Here is a 6,374-nt window from a genome sequence, read left to right as displayed (position 1 = left end):
CACATCCAAGAATAAGCTTTAGGCCCTTGGATCCACTTTTGGAGCGAAGAATCAAGAGATTATTTTCAAATTAGAGATTGTATCCAGTTTTCTTTTAAATCAAATAAAATTTATTTATTCATATTTTTCTTATCTCGTAATTATTTTTCAAACACAATTTTGTGTGAACAGTATATACTCAAAAATAAATACTATTTTCAATTTCAAGTAACAATAAGCCTAAACATAAGTAAAATTTAATTTTTGAGCATGTAATTGGTAAAAAGAACTTGATTAAGTAGTTATTTAATGTGAGTCCAAAAGTTGAAGGGTCTTTTTGGTATTATAATAATTTGATGTAGTGTTATGAAAACTACCATTTTGAGTCTATAAACGTTCTTCACTTTATAATAGTGTATATTTTAATTTCATTTATTATAATTTAAAGTAAAATATGAAATTTAAAATTAAATTTTAGTAGCGGTGAAGTTAAATTGTATTTATTTATTAAAAAAATTATGTCCGGACCAGGTCTGGTTGAATTAAACCAATCACAAATACACTTGTTTAGTGATTGGTCACTTTTCCTAAACTGTACACAAATCACACAACAAGTATTTTGCACTTGCCATATGATTGGTTCAAATTCAATCGAGCCGAATTCAAACTAAAATTCCCCTTCATATATATACTTCCTCCTCACGTGATATTTGGTACTTATTATAGAAAATTAATTCGTAAGAAATATCAATAAAAATAGTTGACCATTATAAATATGAACAAACTCAATTTCAAATTTTTTATTTTTTATATCTAATTATTAAACTTTGTTGCCGTAATGTTTTTATTTTAGATTGAACTTAAATAAAGAAAATTAAAAAGGATTTAAAAAGTAAAACAAATGAAAATTTGACACAATGCATTATTATATGTAAATAGAATTTTGCACTCCACTCCACGCACAGTGAATTACTCACTAAAGTAATAATTATAAGAATATTATATGATTAGAGAAAAAAAATTAAATTCTATAAACAGAAGGAAGATGGGAACAAGATTAATAAATAAAAAATAATGGAATGCAGTGGAACAAGATTAATACTCATGTGTTACTCAAAATATTAACATAAATTCGTAAAAAATAAAATACGTTTACTCCTGTAATTTTAAAAGAGGAGCATACTGCCTTAGGCGAAGGGCTAATTTGCTTCTTTTTGGTTTTTTTTTAAAAAACACGTAGAGGTAAAAAATTTATTTTATATAGACTTATATGAACATTTTAAATAATACAGAAAAGTAATTTGTAATTTAGCCCGACAAATATAGTATAGTACAAATTAAGGTTGTCCGGGTCAAAGTACGTATTAGGAAAATATTACAATGAATGAAGCTTTAGTAAAGGGTGAGGAGAACAAATTGGAGTAGGTATTGAGAGAGCGTGTATGCATGGCTTGGAAGAGCAATTATGAGATGAAGGTGGTGACAGGAGACTCCGGATACGTTCTCCAGGATGTGCCCCATCTCACCGACTACATCCCCAATCTCCCCGTTCGTTGTTGCCCGCTTCATCTTCATCTATACATATATATATATATACATGCATGCATGCATCTGTATCTATTCTTCCGTGATGTTGTGGTGGTCTAGTGTCATCATTTTTACTGCACATCTGTATCCTACGGTGTGATTTCATCGTTGCGTGATGGTGATTTCTGTTTTGATGGATTTTTGTATGGCGATTAGATTTCATATATGCAATAAGGGAAACTGTGAGGAATGGAGGAGGATTGGATTTTCATAACTGTAGTGAAAGTTCCAGGGATCCATTCTCCCATGTGCATTGTGGTTTGAGTATGGCTCATGGTTTCTAAAGCTAGGACAGTTGAGAAGTGCTGCATAAGATCCCATGAAATGAAGTAGTACAAAAATAGTGATTTTGAACTTGGTGCTTTGTATTTTGCGCAGGCCTATCCCAATCCGCTGCGTTTTAATCCTGCATATTCAGTCGTCAAGTGAGTTTAACTTGCATTTCTCTGTCTTGGATATGTGTTTCGCGTGCTTATCTGCCTTGTCTTATTACTCGTTCACGATCATATAATATTCTAATTATGTTTATTATGGTTTCAGGCAGTACTTCGTACACATGGATGATAGTGTTCCTCAAAAGGTGAATCGGACTATTTAACTTGTTCTGTATAATCTTTGTTGTAAATAGGGTGTCATTTTTCCATTGTGGTATAGTTTATCTGATTTCTTGACCAACTATCTACGTCGGGTAATGTCTTTACAGATTGTTGTTCACAAGGACAGTCAAAGAGGGGTACATTTTCGTCGAGCTGGACCCCGTCAAAGGGTACACGTTCTTCTTCCTTTTGGTGTGTGTTGAAGCCGTAAGAGTTAGGAGATTCAGCAACTTTCCAGTTGTTGAAATGCATTGTGTTACACAGGTCTATTTTGCTCCGGAGGAAGTGCATGCTTGTATTGTGACTTGTGGAGGCTTGTGTCCTGGGCTAAACACTGTAATCAGGGAAATTGTACATAGCCTGAATTATATGTATGGGGCCACCAAAGTCCTCGGCATTGATGTAAGTCTTCCGATTATTCATGTTCATTGACGTTTAAGACTTGTAACTTTTCCTGTAGCTTCTCCTAACATCGTGGCTTTGATAAGTCAAGTTCTTATCTCTTAAACATTTTTCATTCCTAAGAGTGAAATTATCTCTTCTTAGGGAGGCTATAGGGGTTTCATTGCAAAGAATACTGTTACTTTGACAGCGAAGGGCGTGGATCACATACATAAGCGTGGTGGAACCGTCCTGGGAACTTCTCGCGGTGGTCATGATACCATGAAGATTGTTGACAGCATTCAGGAATGTGGAATTAATCAGGCAAGTGTGAGGCTGTACTTTTTTATTACAAGAACATCTGTACTATTGATTCTGGGGTGCAACTTTCTACTTAGCATTACACTTGTGTTTGTCATGTAAATGATGACAGTATCCCTGTCTCAGGTTTATATCATCGGAGGAGATGGGACTCAGAAAGGAGCAGCTGTAATCTACGAGGTAATCGTAGTTAAGTTGCAATTTTCCAGCTGAAACATGGATTTGATATTCAGATGTATGGTAACATCTGCTAGGATTTTCATGAGATGTCCATATATATTACCTTATTTTTCATTCTGCAGGAAGTCCGAAAGCGGGGTCTGAAAGTTGTTGTTGCCGGAATCCCCAAGACGATCGACAATGACATTCCGGTATGTACCTGCCGGCCTTCACTGATTACAGGACTAACTTTTTCTTTTATGACCACGTATGAGGTTGTGCCTGGTAAATCAAACTGTCGATTTCAAATTTTCTGATGAGTGGACGACCTACCATGTGCCGTAAAAGCCATGTGCTCATGGTGTTGATTACAACTTGTGAAACTTTTTCTTAAGTTCAAAATTCAGAGTTTATAGAGCCTTTCCATTCTGTTGATGTTATCTCTGTAGCTGCCATTTCTGATCAGCGCAACTATTGGACTGATTTCTGGTATCAGGTTATTGATAGGTCGTTTGGTTTTGATACGGCTGTGGAGGAGGCGCAACGAGCCATTAACGCTGCACATGTTGAAGCGGAGAGTGCAGAGAACGGCATTGGTGTAGTGAAACTCATGGGTCGCTACAGCGGTAAGATGAATCTACCCAGTTTCAATGGTAGTGAGAAGCAATTCTGAACCATCATTATGCAATGGACTTATGGGAAATTCTAGCCCGGACGTGGTTCGGTTAAACCTGAATCAAATCATACAGCAAGTGCAATACACTTGTCATGTGATTGATGTACAGTTAATGGAAAGTGTCCAATCACATAATTTGGTTCGGCCAAACTTGATCCGGGTTAGAATTTTCCTGCACTTACTCTCCAAGTATTTGTCACGTGATTTGCTGCACATCTGCATGAATTGTAACTTGATGCGTCCAAGAAACTATTGCTTTTCTGTCGTCTTCAAAGCATTTAGATCAATAACATGCATACTAGTAGGATTCAATATTTTGCCGGTAATGCAATTTTCAAGTACCTAAGAAAGCAAGAGTTTCCGCCTTCATGAATGTTAAATGACCATGTCGTCTAACAGCTTAAACTATTACACAGGAAGACCATTTAATATTTCATATGTTAAACGACCCCCTCATGTGCAAACCCTCATGAGACCTTTCTTTTATTAATGGCCGGAAACGAGATTTGTTTGGCTACCATGTCAAACGACCACTTCATCTAAAAATTTAAACTATTAGAGATGATAAACGTCTTAACAAGAACCATTACAATTATTCTTGCAGGGCAGTCTCTCTCGTGCTGGCATATCTTTCAATATCTTTCTCTCACCTTGTTGTGATTTCTGGTGCAGGATTTATTGCAATGTATGCTACTCTGGCCAGCCGAGATGTTGATTGTTGTTTGATTCCCGAATCACCATTTTATCTAGAAGGAGAAGGTGGACTCTTTGAATATATTAACAAAAGGCTAAAACAAAATGGTCACATGGTGATTGTTATAGCGGAAGGAGCAGGGCAGGAGCTTCTTGCTGAAAAAAACGAACAAGATGCTTCCGGGAACAAGCTACTTCAAGACGTGGGGTTGTGGATTTCACAAAAAATAAAGGTACGTGATAGGGAGAGTCCGAGGGCTAATCATGTTACTATGTTTCTCTCCTCTCTTACACGGATTAGGACTTAAAAGAAGTGGGAGTTTATTATATTGACGGCGTACCTCGTTCATCACTTCTCTCTTTACAGGAACACTTTGCAAAGCGAGCTAAACCTCCAATTACTCTAAAATACATAGGTCTGTCTGTACACAAATTAGGAAATTATGTATTCATCCGAATCATTGCAAACAAGAAACTAACTCAGTACTTTGCAGATCCAACTTACATGATCCGTGCTATTCCCAGCAATGCAGCGGACAACGTCTACTGCACACTCCTTGCTCAAAGTGCTGTTCATGGAGCAATGGCAGGCTACACGGGCTTCACCAGTGGACTTGTCAATGGCAGCCAGACATATATTCCTTTCAATGTAAGTTTACATTAACAATGATGCGGATTTCACATTTTCTGGGGTTTTATGCTCTTTGATATTGGATGTGTTTTATTCTCTGGACTGCATGTAATATGAAGTTGACAAAAGTCGTGGTCTGTATGCAGCGTATTACTGAATCGCAAAACAAGGTTGTGACAACTGACCGGATGTGGGCAAGGCTTCTCTCTTCAACTAATCAACCGAGCTTCCTGGGCCCAGTTGAGGAAAGAAGAAGGACCTCAGACCCCATTGCTGGATGATGCAAGAATTTCAAGTTTACGGATGTGTTAGGATGCCTGAGCTGCCAAGTTGAAATTAAGTCATTTGAATTAGAGATGTGTACATCCAAACTGGTTCTTCTGTATGTATTTCTTGCATCGATGATTTTTAGATTGTATGGAGGAACAAGAGGAATTAGAGATCTTCATCTCCATTCATTGCTACTTGGGATGCTGAAACCAATGAAAAATAAAAGAGAAGAGAAAAACAAATAATACGATTCATTTCCTCAATAAAAATAAATTTTTGCGTCCAATTCCAGGGTATTTTAAGCGTAAAAGAGAAGACGCTTCTATGAAAGAATGGCTCTGTTATCTTTTATCTCTGCTTCAACCTTCGTCCATTAAGTTTGCTTTTGTGCCAGCGCCAACAACACCCCTACAAGCAAGATTGGGGTCGAGAGACACCAATCCGAGCTTGGACATTAGAGTCGAAGGCCTAGGACCTTGCTAACATCAGTGAGTTGATCGTGACTCCTGACATAGGAAGGGGAAATAAAACTAGACTTATACTAATCCCGAACGATATGGCAGTCGATCTCAATATGCTTAGTGCGTTCACGGAATATGGGGTTGGCCATAATGTGAACCGTTGCCTTATTGTCACAATATAAAGCAATGGGAAATGGAGCCGAAATACCAAAATCTATCAGCAAGAAAGACACCCATTCACACACTGTAGCCGCCATGCTGCGATACTCAACCTTGTCCATTGGCCGGGACATAGTGGTTTGCTTTTTTGTCTTCTAAGAGATATGAGCATCCCCAAGAAAATACAAAACTTAGTTATTGACCGATGGGAGTCTGTACAGGAAGCCCAATCAGCATCACAAAAGCCTTGAGCTCGAGTGAATTCGTGGAAGGGAAAAATATGCCTTTAAGGAATTAACCACATGCAGAGCAGCTGACTAGTGAATCTCACAAGAGTGCATCAGAAACTGGCTCAATTGCTTAACAGAATAAGAAATATCTGGCCTGCAAAACTGAGGTATAATAGTCTCCCCACAAGGCGCCTATAAGCATCTGGATTGATCAATAACGCCCCATCATCA

General features: G+C 37.6%; 1 pseudogene; it reads left to right on the top strand.

Moving 5' to 3' along the window:
- Window positions 1,407–5,579, top strand: LOC105171934 (annotated as a pseudogene).

Source organism: Sesamum indicum, linkage group LG10 (genome assembly GCF_000512975.1).
Source record: "Sesamum indicum cultivar Zhongzhi No. 13 linkage group LG10, S_indicum_v1.0, whole genome shotgun sequence".
In the NCBI taxonomy this organism is placed as follows: domain Eukaryota; kingdom Viridiplantae; phylum Streptophyta; class Magnoliopsida; order Lamiales; family Pedaliaceae; genus Sesamum; species Sesamum indicum.
Note: the sequence above shows the minus strand (reverse complement) of the source record. Positions and strands in the feature narration are given on the sequence as shown.